The sequence below is a fragment of the Megalobrama amblycephala genome, linkage group LG13, assembly GCF_018812025.1.
Source record: "Megalobrama amblycephala isolate DHTTF-2021 linkage group LG13, ASM1881202v1, whole genome shotgun sequence".
NCBI lineage: Eukaryota > Metazoa > Chordata > Actinopteri > Cypriniformes > Xenocyprididae > Megalobrama > Megalobrama amblycephala.
This window is the reverse complement of record NC_063056.1, coordinates 13676282-13699921: the sequence shown is the minus strand read 5'-3', so window position 1 is coordinate 13699921 and position 23640 is coordinate 13676282. Positions and strand designations below refer to the sequence as shown.

The following is a 23640-nucleotide window of genomic DNA, read 5'->3' as shown; positions in this document are numbered from 1 at the left end:
AACTGACTAAATGGGAAAATGTATCTGCTGATGACAATGATTTAAAAATACCAAAAATCAGCCAGAGATCTTTAATATTCTGTCAAGGTTTCAAACACTTGCGACTGAAACATGCTGCTTTTATTCAGCAAGGATACAATAAAGGTGCCGAAGAACGTTTTCAAAAGATGTAATATAAGTCTTAAGTTTCTCCTGAATGTGTCTGAAGTTTCAGCTCAAAATACCCCATTGTTTTTTTTTTTTATTAATTTTTTTAACTGCCTATCATTATAAATGCGCCGATTCAGGGTACGCGGCCCCTTTAAATCTCGTGCTCCATGCCCCAAGAGCATGCGCTTGCCTTAAACACCATAAACAAAGTTCACACAGCTAATATAACCCTCAAAATGGATCTTTACAAAGTGTTCGTCATGCAACATGTCTAATCGCGTAAGTATAGTATTTATTTGGATGTTTACATTTGATTCTGAATGAGTTTGATAGTGCTCTGTGGCTAAAGCTAACATTACACACTGTTGGAGAGATTTATAATGAATTAAGTTGTGTTTATGAATTATACAGACTGCAAGTGTTTAAAAATTAAAATAGCGACGGCTCTCTTCTCTCCGTGAATACAGTAAGAAATGATGGTAACTTTAACCACATTTAACAGTACATTAGCAACATGCTAACGAAACATTTAGAAAGACAGCTTACAAATATCACTAAAAATATCATGTTATCATGGATCATGTCAGTTATTATCGCTCCATCTGCCATTTTTCGCTATTGTCCTTGCTTGCTTACCTAGTCTGTTGATTCAGCTGTGCACATCCAGACGTTAATACTGGCTGCCCTTGTGTAATGCATTGAACATGGGCTGGCATATGCAAATATTGTGGGCGTACATAAAATTAAGAATAAATTACTGTCTCAAATGTGTTTTTTTTTGTTTTTTTTTTTTTTTACAAAGAACAATGAAAAAAAAAGTATCACAGTTTCCACAAAAATATTAAACTGCACAACCATTTTCAAAATTGATAATAAACAACAAATGTTTCTTGAGCAGCAAATCAACACATTAGAATGATTTCTGAAGGATCATGTGACACTGAAGACTATTCATGAGAGAATGATGCTGAAAACTCAGCTTTGACATCATACTTTTTTTTTTTAATTTCCATCATAAAAGTTATTTTAAATTAATTTTGTAATAATTTCACAATATTACTGTTTTTACTGTATTTCTATAAAAAAAAAAAAAAAAAAAAAAAGGAGAAAATCAATTCAAAAATATAAAAAAAAATCCTGCCGACCCCAACATTTTGAATGGTTGCAGTTTTATTGCTCTTAATTTTTTTATATTATATGAATATATAAATATATGAATATTATATGAATTTCACAGTATTCAGTAACTCAAACTAGAAATGAAGGTTTGGTACTGACGTTTGTGTCATGGAACAAATGATGCTTTGTAAAATATATCATTAACCCCGTAAGGCAAAACCCAGACACACCTTTTTTCGTTTGACTAATAATATTTGTACTTCATGCTATTTTAACATTGAACAAAGAACAAGATTAAAAGCAAATAGAAAGCCTGGAACCAGAGGAGAATAGATTCAGAACAACCAAATTGTTCTTTAACTACATATAAAAGCAGACAGGAACCAAATTCCCTATTGAATCACTGCATGTCTGCCCAGGAACCTGGCCATTCAGTCTAATGATAGAGGCCATTAGCGGTAAACACAGAACAACAGTCACATGAGAGAGTTCAGAACATGGAGCCCAAACAAGAAGCCCTTGAGTTGAAGACTGAAACGGTCGATTGTATGTCTCCAAATGAATATTTATAGTGCTATATGTTTTTAAACTATCTTTAAAGGGTCATGAAACCCTAAACTAAATTTTCTCAGATTTTAAGAGAGGTATGTGTGTTGAACATCATTGAATACAAATGTTAGTATCTGTTTGATTTAGTGGTTAATTTTGAGTTTTTTCCGCTATTTTTGTCTTCTGGGTTTAAAATCTACACCGTGTCCACGTCACAAGCTGGGCAGTTGTTGGCCATCAAATACCGACACATCGAAACTGTTTGTGTGTAGCAAGCATGAGAGAGAAGAGAACTGGAGAAAAGTGGATTTTGGCCTTATTCATCCTCTGACAGGTGCTTGAAACAGTGGTTTTATACTTTTAATGAGAGCAAAATAAAACTGTCTGAATCAAAGGCTGTTGCCTCATCCCCCTCTACTCCGCAGCTTAACCACGCCCACTTCTGTAGCATTTTTCTAAACTGTGGTGAGAACTGACTGCTGCTGAAACGGAGTTTCATGACCCTTTAACTGCAAACTTATGAGGAAAGCAGATGCTGAGGTCACACTGTATTAGCTATGAGCTACATTCACGTCTTTTTATATTTAATATATAATGTGCTAAGAATTAGTTTTCAGCTAAGAGGTGTCATGGCTGACAGGCATTTATTAGCATCCAACATTAATCCTCCTGATTAAACTGAACATCAAATTTAAACAAAGAGGACAGACTGGGGCTTAATTACAACGCAGTTAGCAATGCTGTCATCATGTACAATAATGAAACTCTGTGACCTCTTGCCATGTTGCTATGGAAACAGACACTCCATGCAGCATTGGTTAGCAGAGAGAAAACAATAAATCAATGAGACTACAGATGTTTGCACCTCTAGACAGAACACTGCTGCCACAAATGGATTTCCTTATAAAACTGCGTTTTCAGCCGTTTGGAGAGAAGAGACCAATGGTACAATTAAAGTGTTGCACAGGGAAACTATTGAATTTCTGACCGTTTGTTTGTGATTCAGTACATGCAAACGTAATCTTTAAATCATTAGCTATGAGCATGTTTTGAGAGAAAAAAAAAAAAAAAAAAAAAAACATTTCAGGCAGCTCGTTGCTTTATCTTAGTCACACCTCAACCTATCACTTCTACAGCAGAGAATAACCACATCTTATCTGGATCTTAGCTGACAAGAGTGTGTTAGGATTTTGTAAAGTTAATTAGCCAAGAAAAGACAAACATACCTATATTGCCAAAAGTATTGGGACACCACTCCAAATCATTGAATTCAGGTGTTCCAATCACTTCCATGGCCACAGGTGTATAAAATCAAGCACGTAGGCATGCAGACTGCATCTACAAACATTTGTGAAAGAATGGGTCGCTCTCAGGAGCTCAGTGAATTCAAGCGTGGTACCGTGATAGGTTGCCACCTGTGCAATAAATCCATTCGTGAAATTTCCTCCCTACTAAATATTCCACGGTCAACTGTTAGTGGTATCATGACAAAGTGGAAGCAATTGGGAACAAACAGCAACTCAGCCACGAAGTGGTAGGCCACTTAAAATCAGAGCGGGGTCAGCGCATGCTGAGGCTCACAGTGCGCAGAAGTCGCCAACTTTCTGCAGAGTCAATTGCTACAGACCTCCAAACTTCATGTGGCCTTCAGATTAGCTCAAGAACAGTGCGTAGAGAGCTTCATGGAATGGGTTTCCATGGCCGAGCAGCTGCACCCAAGCCTTACATCACCAAGTGCAATGCAAAGCGTAGGATGCAGTGGTGTAAAGCTCGCAGCCACTGGACTCTAGAGCAGTGGAGACGTGTTCTCTGGAGTGACGAATCCTCCAGGGAGGATTATGGCTTCTCTGTCTGGTAGTCCAATGGATGAGTCTGGGTTTGCCAGTTGCCAGGAGAACGGTACTTGCCTGACTGCATTATGCCAAGTGTAAAGTTTGGTGGAGGGGGTTTATGGTGTGGGGTTGTTTTTCAGGGGTTGGGCTTGGCCTCTTAGTTCCAGTGAAAGGAACTCTTAATGCTTCAGCATTCAAAGACATTTTGGACAAAATCATGCTCCCAACTTTGTGGGAACAGTTTGGGGATGGCCCCTTCCTGTTCCAACATGACTGCGCACCAGTGCACAAAGCAAGGTCCATAAAGACATGGATGAGTGAGTTTGGTGTGGAGGAACTTGACTGGCCTGCACAGATTCCTGACCTCAACCCGACAGAACACCTTTGGGATGAATTAGAGCGGAGACTGTGAGCCAGGCCTTCTCGCCAACATCAGTGCCTGACCTCACAAATGCACTTCTAGAGGAATGGTCAAAAATTCCCATAAACACACTCCTAAACCTTGTGGAAAGCCTTCCCAGAAGAGTTGAAGCTGTAATAGCTGCAATATCTCTTGATTGTTTTCATCTGAAAGAAGTCATATACACATAGGATGGCTTGAGGGTGAGTAAATCATGGGATAGTTTATTTTTGGGTGAACTATCCCTTTACATTAGAAATGTTGAAGTACTACAATTACTAACACTAAAAAATAAGAAAAATAAAAAATAAAAACGATAAAAGCACATGAACATTTTAAGTAAAAGCTAATTCAAAATATGAATAAATACTATAACAATATATAAATATAAATTATACTAAATATAATACATAAATGATACCAAAATAACACTGTAGGGCACTGGTGCAAAACAAAATCCTGTTTTCCCCTCATGAAACATTGTATAATGGCCACAAACATTCATATCGGCAGGTTGAAAGTAGATCTTCAAAAAAATAAGGCCCTCGATCTGGGTGGTAATTTGCTAATGACAGAGAAATTCATCTAATTAAGCTCTTGATGAACAGAGGTTGATCTTTGATGTCCACACTGTTGCTGCTTTCAGCCTCTTGCCATGATGTAATGATCTTGCACCTTTTGTTCAGTGAATCCACAACTTTTACAGTTGTTCTTGATTACTGGATAAAGACTTTATAGAGATTACCAAATATATACTTCAGAACTAAGCATAACTAGAAAACACATGACATTTCCAAGCCTGAAAATCTTAATCTTAAAATTCCTATATCCAGAATTTCGATGATCGCGGGGACTTCGTACTATAGAGAACTTGCAAATTACTACCTCTTAGCAGACATTAGTAATTATTCCAAACGTTTTAACTGCTTATATGAACAGAAATTTAAGCCTAAAAACAGTGCTGCCTGATTTCTGTGATCACAAGGAAACTGAAATGCTCTAGAGATTAAAGAGGAAACCATCCTCTCCTGAAAGGAAACAATTACTTGTTCCACTGAATATCATGACCTATTCCGCCATAAGCGCAACGATGTCCTGTCTCTGATACTTTTGTCCAGTACCATGTCTCATATGTCTCGTAGAAGAGTTTACGCATATTCAGACTGAACAGCATAAAATGAAACGAAAATCGATACATGAAATGGCTTGATGGAATTCTAAATGCAATATGAATGATACTGCAATAAAGGTTTTAGCATTCCTAAAATGATCTTTCTCTTTATTAGCAGTGTCTACAAGATCATACCAGGACAACCTGTAAGACAACATATAGGTATAACCTCAAAATCTTTTGCAGCAGAACCACCTAGTTCTGTGGATGAAAAGTGTAACAAGGACTCTCCCTTTCAGTCACAGTTTTGTCCAGCAGTGCAGGCCTTGCCCTCATTATCCATGGCACCAGTCTAAACTAGGAGCCTGGCAACATTTCCCTCCATAAGTATTTATATAATTGATCAAGGTCAGTTTCGCATTTTTTTGGAGTTCAGAAAAAGAAAGACTGAGACCACATTTGAGAAAAGGGATCTGAAACCAAGAAACCGGCCTAAAGAATGACTAATATAATAATACCAGGCATTTCATGTTGGCGTGCCAACAAATAAACAATAGCACAGGAAAATAAAGTTTCCCACAGAGAAAGGAGAGCCAAGGAAACAAACAGAATGACTATTAACACCTCCAACTAACACTTCATAAATAGTGCAAACTGAGGAGGAACGCAACAGTATTCATTTCCAAGTTTTCAGAGAACCGTATTTTTAGCAATGGCAATGCATTTGATGTGAGACGTACCAGAAATATGGTGCTATTAAAGGTACAATTTAATCATTTCAGTTTTCTCTAGTTTAGGCCAATCTATCTTGGTTTAGGACAAATGCATATCTAGTGACAGCTTTAAAGCCATAAATTACATTTATATAAACTACATCTTTCCAGAAATGTAAAAAATGTATGAGGGAAAAAAAGCAGTGTGCAACACTCATGAGCGTAACTAAGCAAGAACAGCTGTGTCCAGCTCACAGCATGGTGGAGGATATTTTCTGACATGAGGAGCCCTGCAGAGAATGAGCTGGACACAAACAGGGCAAAAAAAATGACTCCTATTTATTTCAAACTGAGAGCAAATCCAAACCTCTTTCACAATGCATTTTTTTCCAGAGACACTTCCAGCAACTGAAAGGGAATTGAAATGGACACAGCAGACATACTAACAAAGTTCATCATATCTACTGCTCAAAGACAGGCAGAGACAGAAATATACACAATAGGGCTGTACGATATGGAAGAAAAATGCAATATGCAATAAATTAATCAGATACGATAATGCTTTGAGTGTGTAAAATCAATTTAAATTATATTTACATTTATTTAAAAACTGAAAATTATATAACCTTCTGTATACACGCGTTTCACATTCTTTCTGGGAAAAGAAAGCATCACTAAAACTTCTTAATGTGAGCAGCAGTGTTTTACCATTATTTATTTAGCATAACAAGGACTCTCCCAATCAGTCACAGTTCTGTCCATCAGTGCAGGCCTTGCCCTCGTTATCCATGGCACCAGTCTAAACTAGGAGCCTGGCTGCATTTCCCTCCATGAGTATTTATATAACTGATCATGGTCAGTTTCTTTCTTTTTTTTTTTTTTTTTTTTTTTTTTGGGTGAAGTTCAGAAAGAGAAAGACTGAGACCACATTTGAGAAATGTGGTCTGATGTGATTTCCACCTACGTGACCTTTCCAACGTGATTACGCAATGTGTGGCACATCACAGAGCAGTGCAAAGACGAGCATTTTTGGTTAAAATGTAACTAATTTTTATTTTTTTTAGAAAATGACCTGATCGCTTCGCCAGATAAGACCTTTATTCCTCGGCTGGGATCATGTAGAGCCCTTTGAAGCTGCACTGAAACTGCAATTTGGACCTTCAACCCGTTGATCCCCAGTGAAGTCCACTATATGGAGAAAAATCCTGGAATGTTTTCCTCAGAAACCTTAATTTCTTTTCGACTGAAGACAGACATACATTTTCAGGAAATTTTAATTCTGAAGTGAACCAATCCTTTCAACGTCAAGCAAGTCACGCTTATGTAACAGTCACGTGCCCAGTCTATTCTCTGCTACGAGTCAACCAAAAACTTTGACTTTTTGCAACTTTTTGAAGTAGCCTATCAAAATCATTCAGAAAACGCAAGCCGTTGTGATATGCATATCGCTATATGATAGGGGTGTAATAGTATGCGTATTCGAACCAAATGGTTCACAGGGCAAGTTCCAAATAGAAGTGATACGCGCTTTTTAAAATATAAAATGTATGTTTTTTATTTGCAACAGAATTATGCCGTTAAAACAGCGACATCTGCTGACGGACACTGAGCTGCGTTGTCACGGGAACATCCCAGGTGAAGATAATGAGGAAGTTACGCCGCTCCCAAGCCTAAAATCTTTATAATAAAGCATAACGGCTAATGCTAACTGGCGGTACGGGCAGTATGCAGAGAGGAGTTTTGAAGGGCGACACGATAGGCTGAGAGGTGCTGCACATGATTAAGTTAGCCATTACGCTTTCTCCAATGGTAAGAGATACAGACCCTGTTATCTCCCTATACTAATACGATCTCTGGCCGCTCCCTTTGCCAAGTGCATTCCAAAAGGCTACATACGGCACGCACGTGCCTTGATCACATAGGGCATAGGGATGATCACTTCCATTTGTGAACTGTTCGGTATGAATACGTGTACCATTACACCCCTACTATATGAACATTTGCGATATTTCAATATATTGTGCAGCCCTAAAACACAACCTGAAGATCATTCTAATTCCATTCTAAGTGCAAAAACTTATTCTAGAAACTTTTGTTAAAGTCTGTGTAAAGTCAAGTTTCTAAACACATTATAAATGTTACAAATGTATTGCTGAAACACATTACAAAGACTGTGAACTATGTAGTACTGAATTGTGGAGTATTTATGATTTTTTGGGCGGGGCTAAAATAGTCGCTTGATGACGCACTGCAGCCACCGAGCAAGACCCCGCCCAGGTATTAGCATCAGTGCATTAGCTAATACAGTGTAGTCATTACCATAGTTAATACAGCCTACATTTTGCTAACTAGCTATGTTTTTCTATAAAACTATGATTACTTGATTTTGACACTTTATTTGAAACAAATATTATTGCCTTATGTATTTTTAGGTCATTTTATAGGCTATTGTTTTCTTAGGTCTATTTTTATTACCAACCCCCCAACACCCAACACCAACACCAACACCAACACCAACACCAACACCAACACCAACACCAACACCAACACCAAAAAACATACGCCTCTGCAGCAATAATTTTAGAAACAACTGGGATTCACTGATAAACCGATGTTGTTGGTGAATGGGGCTGAGCAGACTCAATCTCCCGCCTCGGCCTTCATCCTCCCATCCCGCCAACAACCGATGATATGGGGCCAGACTGACTATCTCCCATCCCGGCCTTCATCCTCCCATCTTGAAAATTTACTGTGACTGAGATTACAGTTACTGAAATTACAAATTTGCAAAAGATGTTGAGCATTGTAGCCAATCACAGACATGCCTTTTGAGTGCATGATAGCTATGGCCATTCAGTCTCAGGCCATTGCAGGACTCTGCTTGTGTTGAAACGAAGTGATTGACAGCTTCAGTGATTATAAAGTGAACGGCCTTTAGTGGTTTCCTTATATTTTACTCACAATTTGAATAAAAGTTTTATTTTTCATGCTGCTAAGAGGAAGAAAGGTCACGTACATACTACAAAATTACAAGAGTGACAACTGTATTTAAAAATGATAGTTCCATGTAGGGCTGGGCGATATGGCCCAAAAAAGTATCACAAAATTTCTCATATCAGTCAATATGAATAATTATCACAATAAATGTCTAATCTTTATTTCTTTTAAGTTGTAAACATTATATTGAGCATTTATTGAACTTTTCTTTTAATTGCACTGAGGAAAAGTATATTGTGATAACTATCGTTATATTTTTATCACCCATCCCTAGTTCCGTGTGTGCTACTGCTGAAATTGTGATTATTGACAGTGATATCCAGTTTTTAGCTTCTTGCGGCTGTGAACAAGAAACACGTTTTTAAACCTGTTTACTATTTATGGCCAAAGTAATATAGAGTCATTAGCCTAAAGTTCTTCTAACTTCTCCATTTCTCATTGCTCTTTTATCTAAGCAACACCTTTAGCACAGAGGTAAGAGGAACTTTCTTAGGTTTCAAATTCACACCAAAGAATACAGAAGGAAATCTCTTTTTCTGCTCTCTTGTGTGGGCACATTCTCTGTACTGGTAATATTTTGGACAAAGATGATTCTTATACAGTCATATTTTTAATCAGTGCCAGTGCTGCCTGAGGCCATTTCTCTCAATTTTACATTTTAAGAATGAACAACAAGCTTGTAACCAGTTCCTTACAGAGCCTGTGAACAGTCTGAACTTCCCCCTAAGTTTAAATAGGTTGCATCTTCTGCATAGTGAGAGTTGCATAATAACAATATTACTCAAGGCATAAGCTTTGCAGAAGTGACACATCATTAAAACTAGGGTTGGGTAGCGTTTGAATTTTATTCATTCTGTTTCTTATCGATTCCTAGTTTCGATTCTATTAAGTATTTATATTTATATATTTTTATATATCTAATATTTATTATAAAAGTGTCAAACATTTAGTTATCAAGCATATTTATTGTCTTTTTGAAAAACATTCTGTTGCAGCTGAATAACATCACATGAACAGCATCAGCCAATAATGAGTCAGTGTTCTTACGTAGAACCTGGAACCGCTGAACGTACACCACGTAGGAGAATCACACAGAAGACAAGATATTGTTGAATAAAGTTATTTTTTTGTTTGTTCTGCGCACAAAAAGTATTCTCGTCACTTCATAAAATTAAGGTTGATCCACTGCAGTCCTGTGGACTGTTTTAACAAAGTCTTTAGTACCTTTCTGGGCCTTGAAAGTGGTGGTTAAATTGCTGTCTATGGAGGAGTCAGAGAGCTCTCAGATTTCATCAAAAATATCTTAATTTGTGTTGCGAAGATTAACTTACGGTCTTGAAGATGAAGTCTTACGGTTTTGGAATGACATGAGGGTGAGTAATTAATGAGAGAAATTACATTTTTGGGTGAACTAACCCTTTAAGGCTGAACACACAGATCCAAAATACTGGTACACATACACGAAAGAGAAGTCAATTCCGGCCCGGAACTACCTTTTCTACAGTATAAATGCACAGAATGGTTCAAGAACGGACACAGGCCAGGAACACTGTGCAAGGCACGCAAAACAGTGTGTGAGTTCCCTTTCACGTCTTTTTGCACCGAAATGGTTTAAAAATCACATTAAAATGTGAACATGGGAATAGTAGGCTCTATAGACTATTTGAAAATGAGTTGTAAAAATCAGCAGTCAGTCAAGTTAATAAAAAGAGTAAGTGATTTAAAAAGTTTTCAAATGTGATGTGTCATTTTAGTGCCAGGTTCAAGTTAATGCAGCCTAGAGCAGATCTTTAAAAGTCACTTTGGATGAAAAGCACCTGCTAAACACAAAGTAAAGGCCTGTTCACACCAAGACAAATGTTCAGTGCAAAAATTTGGTGTGATAATTTAATTTAAACAAACGGCTGTTAATTCAGCTGTTCAGACTGACACAAAAAATTGTATGCTGTTACAGATTTATTTTTTTTACTGCGAGGTCTTCCATTGCGCTGCAAATAAAACTGACCAACCAAGAAGATTTGCATATTTTATGCCTGGAGCCATTGTTATTACATAAAAGTTCAATTTGGTGGTGCTCAAACAGACAAAGTGACATTAGCCCCTTTCACACAAAGTCTTTACTGGCAAATTACTTGTAAATTTCCATTGAGAGATCATGTGTGAATAGTAGGGGCGTAACAATATATCATGACAATATATTGCAATACAAAAATGCAATATGTATTGTGTATAGTTCACCCAAAATGAAAATGACTGGGTTTCAGTTGTCAGTACTACACTATATATAATGTTGAATATAATGTAAAATAATGAAACGGGGGAATATTTGTGGGTCCTGATAATGACAAATATCTTATGTTACCAGTAAAAAGTGGCTTACATTATTTTAAATGTGTCTAGTCAATGACAGAGTGCAAACATATTCATCTAAAATAATGCTGTATTTTCAGCTTCAGAATCATGAATATTTTTATTCTGGTGTCACCATTATCCTGTGCATTGGGTTACCAGCACCAAGCCCAAGCCTATTCATTTCTACCCCCAATATAACACCAAATTTAGCATCTTAATTAACAGTTCATGTTTTGTTAACCTTTTACCATATGTCTTCGAGTACTGCAATAATATCGCATCTTGAGTTTAGTATCGTGATATGTATCGAAGTAAAAACAAAATGTTGGACAGACTGAAGCGCTTCTCATCCAGGTGAATCAAGGTGGAGGTGGGAAAAGACAGAATGCCACTTCTTGTGTGAACAGCACATCTGTGTATTTATTACAAAATCAATATTATGGGAATTTACCGGCTTTATTGTGTGAAAGGAGATGGTGAATAGAAAGTAAGAATCCAGACTGTATGCTATAATTAGTTTTGTGTCAAACATTCGTCTTGGTGTGAACAGGCCTTAACACTAGGTTTTTTGAGCACTCGCAACAGAAAAATTTAAGTTATTTCAGTTTCCTGAAATGGGAACATTTATTTTACTTAGTTTTGATCTTGAAAATGAAAGAATGCTTTAGTAAACACTAGTAGCGTAGGTTTGAGATGCATACATTATGGCATTAAGTGCTCATCAGACTGATACTGACAGGGAGAATGCTATTAAAACAGCACTTAGAGGCTTGATAATGGAAAAAAATCATGTTCATTTGGCACTCTGTGTATTTAAGCCATTTAATAGATACACACAACACACACACACCACCTACACACAGCACATACACACACAGACAAACGCTGTAATAACAGACAGGGCTGATAACACACAATAGCAGTGGTTGCAGCGAGGAAAATCTCCTCCCACACACGTGGGCCGTGATGAACAAGCTGCCAGCAGTGTCTCTCATCCCTACTGCCAGCAGGCCTCCAACGCAGAAGTGTGTTTGTCTTTGGTGCCATGTGTTTCTGAACTACCAGTAGGCCGTGTGCGCACGAGTGTGTGTATAGGAAATACTGCCACATCACTACAGGGACCCGATAACATCTAATAACCAATATGTCTCGCAGCAGGAGTCAAGTAGAGCACTGAGTCGCTTCGAGTCTGCACCTCAGGTAGGTTGTACACATATTTACCATTAACTATGACTTCTGCCTCAATAAACTCTTAATTTACTGCTTAATAGTTGGCAACGTTGTTGTAGCGTTTAAGTTTAGGTATTGGGAAGGATTTAGTACATAGTCATGCAGAATAAGGCTGTGCTTTAAAAGTACTAATAAACAGCCAATATGCAAGATAATAAGCAACTAGTTAAAAGTGAGAATTGTTCCCCTTACCAAGGAATCTTTTACTTTAATGAAAAAGTGAAATGCACTGTCTGATAGAAAGCTCTTTCCTTGGGTTTAAAGTGATAACCATTTTTGAATAAAACCAACCGTTGAACCTACAAAAAAAACTCGAGCAATTAGCAATAAATGTTTTCTTCCTGCCATAGATCACCCTCCACCCACGTTCAATGCGACAGGGGGGATGGGGCTATTCTGGTATTCAGTGCAAGTGCGTCTCCTCAGAGAGAGCATTCTTTACACACACGCTCACCCACATGCACAAGTTAAGCGAGCAGCGAAAGTGTGGGGGAAGGTGAAAATGAAAAGTTGGGGAAGAGTAAGAATTTGGAAACATTATGCCAGCTTCCTCATCTCTCCTCCTTTCCCTTGAGGCTCTGTAATGTAGCAGTTTTTGCTATGACAGTATGACGAAATTTAGAGCTGGTGGTGGAGCGGCATGTGGACTATCTCTACATGAAGAGATAGATAGGATAGGGAAACATTGGAGGAGATGATCTGTGTGTGTAGGGGAGTTTATCGAGTGAATGACAGAAAGCGTACTCTTAACTACATCCTTTCTCCTATTCATAGATCCCCAAAGCGCTGTTAGCGTTTGAAGGAGTGAGCCAGCATGCAACAGCTGTGCACGAATAATCACACTGACATCTTGCAAAACATCTCACTACTTCTGTGATATCGCATACTTACATAAAACCAATGCTACAAAAGAAAAATGAGTATGACTTACCTCTTTTACTATTTCTATTTATCCCCTGCAATCCACTGCCTTCAACAGCCCATAACCCGGATATTTATACCTGACGACGATGATGATAGTGGTAACAGACAGTGAAAAGAGACAACCAAGACTAAGACTAACCGTATCAATTCAACAAGTCCTCAAGATTCTTCGAAGCCCTATGCAGTCAAGAGTGGACCAAACTCTGGCAGCGTCCCTCCCCCGGTGACGTCAACAGCCGGTCACGTGAGCACATAAAAAGCAGAAGCGAGCTAGTGTTGCCCTGGCAACAGGCAGACAGTTCTATAGTGATTTCAATAGGTCATCTGTCAGAGCTGCAGTGAAAGAGACCCTCACAAAACCACAGTCTAATCCTGCAGTCATAATGAGCGAGTGGTGTAGTAGAAAAGCTTCAGTGTAGACAGGAAGCTGCGTCTAACGATGAAAGAGAAACTGTATGAAGTGTGCAACAATTTGCGGAACAAGAATACACAAAAATCATCAGATTGTTGCAGTTTAATGCGCTGCATAGAGAAGCGTTGAGGTATGAAAAGCAGTGCTGTTTCAGACGTGCTTCTCTCAGTCATGGCATGCCAACATTGGCTGGTGCTGAGTCAATGGTTCCCATGAGACTTTGGATCCAGATTATAAACATTCTTTGGTGATCAGAACCACAGAGGAAGGCAGAACATAAACAGATTTCAACTTCACGATGTCAAGATTACAATCCTAGTGTGTTATCACAATGCATGAGAATGAAGAATATTTCGCTTTTGTGTGATGCAATGACAGTTAGTATGTCATCAAATTCCTTAAACTGAAAGTGAACCTTTAATGGTTAAAGTCCAGCTCATAAATCAATAGTTGTAAAGAATTACAAATAGAGCTGCAACAGCTAGTTGATAAAATTGAGCAATCTAGTGTAGGCCAGGCTTGTCATAACAGGCAGCTTAAAGGTGCCCTAGAATCAAAAATTGAATTTACCTTTGCATAGTTGAATAACAAGAGTTCAGTACATGGAAAAGACATAAATTGAGTTTCAAACTCCATTGCTTCCTCCTTCTTATGTAAATCTCATTTGTTTAAAAGACCTCAGAAAAACAGGCGAATCTCAACATAACACCGACTGTTACGTAACAGTCGGGATCATTAATATGTACGCCCGCAATATTTGCATATGCCAGCTCATGTTCAAGGCATTACACAAGGGCAGCCAGTATTAACGTCTGGATCTGTGCACAGCTGAATCATCACACTAGATAAGCCAGCAAGAACAATAGCAAAAAAATGGCAGATGGAGCAATAATAACTGACATGATCCATGATATGATGATATTTTTAGTGATATTTGTGAATTGTCTTTCTAAATGTTTCGTTAGCATGTTGCTAATGTACTGTTAAATGTGGTTAAAGTTACCGTCATTTCTTACTGTATTCACAGAGACAAGAGAGCCGTCGCTATTTTAATTTTTAAACACTTGCAGTCTGTATAATGCATAAACACAACTTCATTCTTTATAAATCTCTCCAACAGTGTGTAATGTTAACTTTAGCCCGTTAGCCATGGAGCACAGCCTCAAATTCATTCAGAATTCAGGGGCTCATGAATCGGTGCATAGTTAATGATGCCCCAAAATAGGCAGTTAAAAAAATTCATAAAAAAAATCTATGGGGTATTCTGAGCTGAAACTTCACAGACACATTCAGGGGACACCTTAGACTTATATTACATCTTGTAAAAACTGGTTCTAGGGCACCTTTAAAGCAATTTTGAATGACAGAAACAGTATTTAAAGGGTTATGTTGGGTACACACCACAAGATATTCGGGCTGATTTTGGGTCAATTTTTCCCCTTCTGACAATCCTAGGCAGGGTTCCAGACTGCGACTGCATATGCGACCATTTTTTGAGAATGTGCGAGTTAAAATTCGATGTGGTAGCAATTGTGCGAGTGCATGGTCAAGCACTCAGTTAAATTAACACATGCGCAACAGAACGGCGTTATATCAGCAGCTGCTGCAGTCCGTAACTTTTTTGTTTAAAATGAACAAAATTTATATAATGAACCAGTACATCATGAATACATTTACTAAACCGTGTTTTTGTCTCATCCTGAATCACTACGGTATAAGTGTTAATATCAGACTATTTTAGACCGGTCCGCTGCAGAGTAGCCCAGTACCTGCGTGACTCCTCGTAGACATAAACAGAGAGAAGTAGCTCCGGCTACAATGTTCTTCCGCAAGACACATGCAGTTCTATTTATTAACCGCTAGAGAGTGAACGTAAACACGCATTGCACACTGATGATGAAATCTGTTTGTGTGTGGTGTGCTGTCTTTGTCACATCACGGCACACCACACACACTTTAGGAGCAAAACTGTTAAATCTAGGATTTTTTTTGTCCTTATGTTTGTGGTCTCTCACATTTTGAAAATATTATACGATTTTAAAAATCTTTTAGTGCGCACCCAGCATTAGTTCACCCAAAAATGAAAATTCTGTCATTAATAACTCACCCTCATGTCGTTCCAAACCCATAGGAACTTCGTTCCTCCTCGGAACATAAATTAAGATATTTTTGATGCAATCCGAGAGTTATCTGACTCCTCCATAGACAGCAATTTAACCACCACTTTCAAGGTCCAGAAAGCTACTAAAGACATCGTTAAATTAGTCCACGTGACTACAGTGGTTCAACCTTAATTTTATGAAGCGACAAAAATACTTTTGAGTAAAAACAAAAAACAAACAAACAAACAAACAAAAAAGACGACTTTATTCAACAATGTTCTGTGACATAGAACCTGGAACACTAAACGTAAACAGCATTGGAGAATGACACAGATTTAATTAAGGATTTAATCAAATTAAGGCTAAATCCTGAATGGACATTTCGGACTATAAAAGGTCTCTTCACTCAAATTGCTGTATTTTCAGTCAGCATTTGACATTCCTCCTTTTAAAAGCTGAATTTACTGTTTATAGCAGTGTTTCCATGACTGTCCAAAGCAGGCAAATATGAGTACACGATTGGTTGTGTTGCCAAGCATGTAGCTGTAACATTCTAACTCTGCAGCGATTCACACTGTACAAGTCAATGCGTGGTTAACGCAAAAGACGTGCTAACCTGCACCAGAGCAGGGTTTCATAACTCCTGGTAAAAAGCAGTGCTAACCCCGCTAAATAACAAGTGTGAAATGTTCCTTTACCCTGGGTTAAAAGCGGATGTTTAGAATGACGATAACCTGGGGTTAAGCACAGTGTGAAAAGTCTGTAATTTCTTACAGACAGTGTGCAATACTTAAAGTGAAACAGAACCACAGTGTTTAAATTAACCTACAAACTGCTTATGTAAAGTTCTCTCTGCACATTAAATGGGGATAGGAGAAAGTATTTTAACATTGTTAAATTGTGCTGGAGCTAAGAACTTCTCCCAAACTTGATTTAGGGGAAGATTTACAGGATCTAGAAACCAAAATATTGCTTTTTAAATATGAACAATGTAAAAATAATGTTTTTCATTCGAATCACCATGAAACACAATTAAACTAACATTAGGTTTCAGCATATGTGTGGTTACCCTTTCAACATAACTTTGAAAAATATGCAGCACATTTTTGTATTTGTGTCTTTCAGAAACATAAAAGATTCTGCGGGCTGCATTGGCCCAACAACCAAGGGAGTGAGTCCTGGTCTCTGCATTCCTTTACAGACAGCGGAAAGAGAAGCACAGGGGTCTCTGGGTCACTATTTCAGGGTGAACCCACCCACTTTCCAGCCCAAGAGCGTGGAAAAATCTGCTTTCATGTAAGGGGTCTAATTTGAATACCATCTGGTGGATAGTTGAATAGAGGTAACCAAGCCTCTAAAATGAGACAAGAAAGGATGACAACAGAAAAAGGGCAAGGTCAGGAAATAAGAGCAATATGGGGGGCGGGGGGGAGATTTGGCACAGAGAGAGGGGGAGCATCCCCAAAAGGGTTGATGGGTAGAGTTAGGGGGAGAGGATGCTTGAATAACACGGATGTTTGGTCAAGACCATAAAGGAAAAGTAAGTTGCCCAATAAATGAGAACATGGAATAAAATGCTTGAAGCAAGCAAAAAAAAAAAAAAAAAAAAAAACTTGTTTCTGGTGGAGTGGTCTAACAGACAACCAGTGTCAATTTATATTTCAAACTCAGAAAAATAAATGGTTCTGGATATAATAGACACCACACTCTGCACACCAGAAACACACCAGTCTCCAGGTCTGACACCAGACTGTGAATGGTGAAATTATTTTGGTAAAATAATAATCAAATTGACTATAATTCTGGATTAGCACCAGGCATACTCAGAAAATAAAAAGCTCTTATATTAATCAGTTCTGCATGGACTTACATAAGTTTTACGTCTGTACAAACAATGCCCAGGGACCAAAAAAAAAAAAAAAAAAAGTATACAAAAAGATACAGTTCACTGAATACTCTATGAACTTTTGTGACAACATGCCCTATGCTGTCAAAATATATGGGGTAAACTGTCACAAATTGAGCCTGTTATTAATCAAAATTTAAACAATTACAAAAAGTGGCCATAAAATTACCACACACTAGCCAAATATGGGTGCTTTTAGGGCAGTGGTGGGTAATTCTGGGCAATTCATCTGCCTGCCAAAATGACCAGCAGCTTGCAAGACATTTAACATTGGTATTTGACAAGAAATGCCAATGGCTTAGATGCAAAGATTGCAGCATGAAGAAATTTGATTATATTGTGATGTACAGATGAAACTATTAGTTAGCAAGTCTGATTGTTTGGATGTTCAGTGGTGCTCTGCTGCTTGTGCGAGAGAGCTTTTCATAGAACGTGTAGGCCTATGCAAGGAGTTCTGTCCTAGGTTCTTCCTGACACTGTCCAACTTCAAATATTGAGGCTAAAATTGGTTGTTAATGCAACCTAAACTAGGTTCCAAAAACAACACTTTAAGAGGCCGTTCACACAGAACGTGTTTTTCTATTCCAATGAGCTACTTTCCCATATGTAAACACGCGCTTGACGGACGTGCATGACCGTTACGCTCGCGTCTCGCGTCTTTTGCAGAGCCTCACATGAGCACCGCGTTTTTAAGACGCCGTGTCAAATTAAAAGAATTTCAACTTTTACACGCAGCGCCGCTCATCAATGTCAGTTCCAAAACAGTGGACCAATCAGAAGAACTTGGAGGCGGGGCAAGCTTTGCGAGTTGGCATGACAACCGATTTATATAATGGCAACATGGCAGAGGAGGCGCTCATTATTATCTTATTTTCTTTTTTTCCATGTCAAAACTTGTACCTGTAAATTCTGCAGTTTGCCTATTTCTATTATTTCCGTTATTGCATCACGTCTCAAAGGCACGTCTCGAGACTCTCACGTTCAATGCTGCGCTTTTTTTAAAACCAAAACGTTTTGAGACGCAAAGACGCGTTCTGTGTGAACGGCCCCCAAGAGCTGTTTGTGGCTAATGGGTTCATTTTTGTCCGCTACAGATGTCTCTTGCCTCAGTTTATTCCAGTGTAGTTTTACCAAACAAATAAAAAAAAGAAAAAAAAAAAAAAATATGATATGATATACTTGTAGTTTTGGAAACAAAATTCACAATTAAACCATTTCCTAATGAATGCAGTCTTGAACTAGGTGTTAACAACCAACATACAAAACAAATATACTTGGATACAATATTTTTTTTTATCTTGGTCTAACCCTCCGGACACTGAACAAAGTAAAAATTAAAGGATGGAATTAACATGTATTTAATTTCATACATGACATCACAGACAACTAAAGGAAAAGTAAAATATACTATACTATAATGAAACGATTAAAATGAACGAGAATACTGGACCATAAATTAAATAAACATTTAATTTGCTAAATGAATTTCAACGCATACCTTACAGTATCTTTTTCCAGTGCAAGAAGTCTTTTTTACTGTCTTACTCTTCTTGCTTTGCATAAACCATGAATACATTTCAGTGTGACGAACACAGGTTCTCTTACATTTGCCTGTCAAGATAACTCAAGAACAGTCATGGCAGTGCATTAGATAAGGTGCTTCCTGCCGCACATCACACACTCCTGCACAAAATAATGCTTTGGATTATGAAAGACTACCAGTGAAAGTTTAGAGTAATGGGATGTGGAAAACTTGGAGTTAGATAACTGACTCAATAAGAGTAAGAGCAGCTGGCATTTTAAGCTTTATTGTGACGATTTAGCTTTAACTTAAATTCATTTCACTTTTTCCAAAAAGTGACTTTGGGAAGCAATGTGATGTAGAAAAATATATTAAAAAGCATGAAAACAATATTACATCCAAACTAGGGATGTGCGATATATTGGCCACCATATCGGACAAAATGTGTTTATTTTTAATGTTATGGTTATCGGCCCGATAAGAAAATTAGAAAATAATAGCATTTTTGCCATATATTATGAATATAGATTTAGAGATGTTCCGATACCCCTTTTCCATTCCCGATACCGATTCCGATACCTGAGCTCAGGGTATCGGCCGATACCGAGTACTGATCCGATACCTGTGTGCAGAGCTCTGAACCGGTTCAAGGGATGAAAACGAAAAACGGAAACGAACGAAGTTTTGACCGGAATGGAAACGGAAACTGAATCAAATTTAATCGTTTTGAACAGAAACGCTCATTTGAAATGGCCATTAACCGGTTAATAACGTTATTTTTTCGTTCTATTTAATATTTTGATTTGGCAGTCAACCAATCATGAATTCAAATAGTACAGCCTATGCAAATGTGACACTGACGCATCCAACGAGTGAAATGCCCGCGCTCAGGCTCTACAGTGAGCTCACGAGCTGACGCGCTCAGCCCAGCTGTCAAGTCATCATAGGTTAGTCACAATGGCAATGCCCTGGCATTAGTTTCTCCGATGATATATGTCACCAACAGTCAAGCATTAGGCCTACATTTAAGTGAAGATGAATGTCAAGTACGGTAATATGCAGCTTGTTGTGTCTGGCTTTTAAATTCCGACCATAAACCATAAATTACGGAGTACAGTTTAGGAAAAAACGTTCCAGTGGTCGCGCCGGCACCTCGCGCGCACACAAATTCTTGCATTGCTTACTTGATATCGCAGCTGTTAAATATTAAAATAAAATACAATCAAGCAAACATATAAAACTTTACACTGCTCAATTAAATTCTGTAAAACAATCTGCCGTCCCGTGACCACCGCCTGACTGTGCTGTTATGTGAAGAATGTTGTCGATAATGCGAGTGAAGTACAAAGCTTACATAATAAACAGCCTAATAGTTTAGCATTCCTCTCGAAAATGGAAACTGCCGAATGAGAAAGGTAGGCTTCAGATTCACTTTAAATTAATTAGTTTAGCATCTTATTTAGTTTTATTTCTAATAAACAACCCTGTTTTTCACTTCTTCGCTGCTCTAAAACTGTGGTTGCTTATGGCAACACAGCACAACTTCCTGTGTTTGCATTCTGAGCCGCGAAGAAGAATTGATTTCCGATTTGCTGCGTTAAGCAAAGATAGCGGGCACAACTAGATATTGTTTAAGAAAATGGTATCGGATCGGTACATGAGTTTAATTACTCGCCGATACCGATGCTAGAATTTTTTCTGGTATCGGTGGTATTTCCGATACTAGTATCGGAATCGGAACAACCCTATATAGATTGGGTGAGAAGGTTTGACCAGGGGGAAGTGGAAATTTTCCCCTGTGGAAATAGGCCTACCACCACAGTTGAAAAAAAAAAAAATCTTAGGAGGAAACACTGTATAATATTATATATATATTAGGGCTGGGCGATATATCGCATGCGATTGTCACGCGCATTTCGTCAGTAAAGCCGGTTCCCTGATTACCGCTACATCGCCATCACCTGCTTTCAAATGGAGCGGCATTTAATAGACAGAGCCGCAGATGAATCGCCTTCGATAATGAACGCGATATTGCGTAGCTTATCAGTGAACTACGGCTCTGTCTATTAAATGCCGCTCCATTTGAAAGCAGGTGATGGCGATGTAGCGGTAATCAGGGAACCGGCTTTACTGACGAAATGCGCGTGACAATTGCATGCGATATATCGCCCAGCCCTAATATATATATATATATATATATATCTCTTCTAGCAGATCATTCATAAAAATTCATAAAAATGCTACTGGCCAACTGGCAATTGAAACCGTTTCATATACTCACCAGCACAATAGCCTGTGCATGGTACTTTATTTTTAAAGGTGCCCTCGAATGAAAAATTGAATTTATCTTGGCATAGTTAAATAACAAGAGTTCAGTACATGGAAATGACATACAGTGAGTCTCAAACTCCATTGTTTCCTCCTCCTTATATAAATGTCATTTTTTTAAAAGACCTCCGAAGAACAGGCGAATCTCAACATAACACCGACTGTTACGTAACAGTCGGGGTGTACGCCCCCAATATTTGCATATGCCAGCCCACGTTTCCGACATTATAAAAGGCATTAGACAAGGGCAGCCAGTATTAACGTCTGGATGTGCACAACCAAATCATCAGACTAGGTAAGCAAGCAAGAACAATAGCGAAAAATGGCAGATGGAGCAATAATAACTGACATGATCCATGATATTTTTAGTGATATTTGTAAACTGTCTTTCTAAATGTTTCATTAGCATGTTGCTAATGTACTGTTAAATGTGGTTAAAGTTACCATGTAACCATGCTCTGTGGGCGGAGAGCACGGGATTTAAAGGGGCCGCAGCATAAAATCGGCGCGTTTATAATGATGCCCCAAAATAGGCAGTTAAAAAAATTTATAAAAAAAAAAAAAAAAAAAAATCACGAGGGCAAGTAATTAACAACAGAAATTTAATTTTTGGGTAAACTAACCCTTAAAGATTAATTTAAATATTTAACATTGCTAAATGTCTCGAGGCAGGTACCACTTATTTATTTAACTATTTTAAAAGACTGGGATAAGAGCACCAACACACATAAGCTAATTTCAACAGGTATAAAATATGAGTAAAACAGTAAGAGAAAAACAGTAAATGAGAAGACGAGCACTGGACTGCAGCAGGTTAGTGGTGTATGTAGGTGAGCTGAATGCTTTTACCAGAAACTCCTGAGATGTAGCACGACGTACAACGCGGAAGCAGTTGTGCATATAGTCCATTCAATGAATAAATGATTTCATTGAACACAATTACAGCCATTGTTTTTTAGTTGCATCTTTTCTGAAGCGTTAATTGGACATTTTAACTTACTGCAATCAAATGCTTAGGCTATAGTGCATATATTTACAATATTCATTACTGTTTTCTCGCTCTCCTTTTTTCCCCTCTTTCTTTTCTGCTTTTTTAGGCACTTTGACATCAACCATGAACACGGCTCAAGAAACAAGAAGGGAAAGTGACTTCCAAGACTGGCAACACTGTGCAAAAAAGGAGCAGTACTGAAACTTGTAGGCCTACTATTCGTTTTTACTCCACATTTAGAAAAATGTTAAAAGTAAATAAGATTGCTGTATTGTTCATTGATATCTGTTGAATGCATTTAAAATGTTGACCTTTCAACATTGCAATTTTAAAATTGCAAAAAATAAAAGTTTTAAAACTCAGTATGTTGCTTTCCTTTGCCATAACATAATAACAAAAGTATATTTTTTTAATTTAATGACAAATATAAGTGCAGTATGAAAAGCTGTATAAATGCAGTTAATAGCTGTAGATAAACAGTATAATGCTATAAAAGTACATATTACAGCAGGATACTGTATTTGATAATTACAGTACTATACTGTAAATGTTTTCAGAAGTAGTACTGTAAAAATACAGTAAGTGGCTGGCAACCCAGCTGCCAGTATTTTACTGTAAATTTACAGCGAAAAGTTTTACAGTGTTAAGTCCAGTATAGGCAATGGACATACAATTCTACTTAAATGAAAAAATTGTGTTTCAAGAATTTTTCAATAATAGTTTCAGCAATAAAAACTGACAATGGCATCATACGGTTTGATTCTTTAGCAAAAATCTCACATGCACTAAGTATTTTTCAGACTGGTTCACCCAACTTGACCTCACATTCTAGGAGTAAACAAACAGGCAATGCTTCTATTAAAGACACAATTGAGTCTTTTAACTGAAAGGAGGGACTTGCACTCTCTAAGCCACAATATTAAGCACTACCGTCTTTCGAGTGTTTCCTCTCCTCCTCAAACTATATCTGCTAAGACATCCTCTTACAGGGAGTGAGGAAGG

At 37.9% G+C, this 23640-nt stretch overlaps 1 protein-coding gene and 1 long non-coding RNA gene across 5 annotated transcripts in view; one reads left to right on the top strand and one right to left on the bottom strand.

The window, feature by feature from the left end:
- ncalda (neurocalcin delta a) overlaps positions 1-23640 on the bottom strand; it is a 73964-nt gene that overhangs the window by 15588 nt on the left and 34736 nt on the right. The window contains exon 1 of one of the 4 annotated variants that reach the window (XM_048151751.1): positions 13517-13655. The exons of 2 other annotated variants lie outside the window; for them this stretch is intronic. The gene's annotated coding sequence lies outside the window, so the exon portion shown is untranslated. Of the gene's footprint in view, positions 1-13384; positions 13656-23640 lie in introns of those variants that run through there. One more of the 4 variants, XM_048151750.1, reaches the window with a different exon arrangement.
- On the top strand, positions 11886-23358 carry LOC125242797. Its single transcript, XR_007178913.1, has 3 exons — positions 11886-12423; positions 17017-17187; positions 22745-23358. It is a non-coding gene; the product is annotated as an uncharacterized LOC125242797 (long non-coding RNA).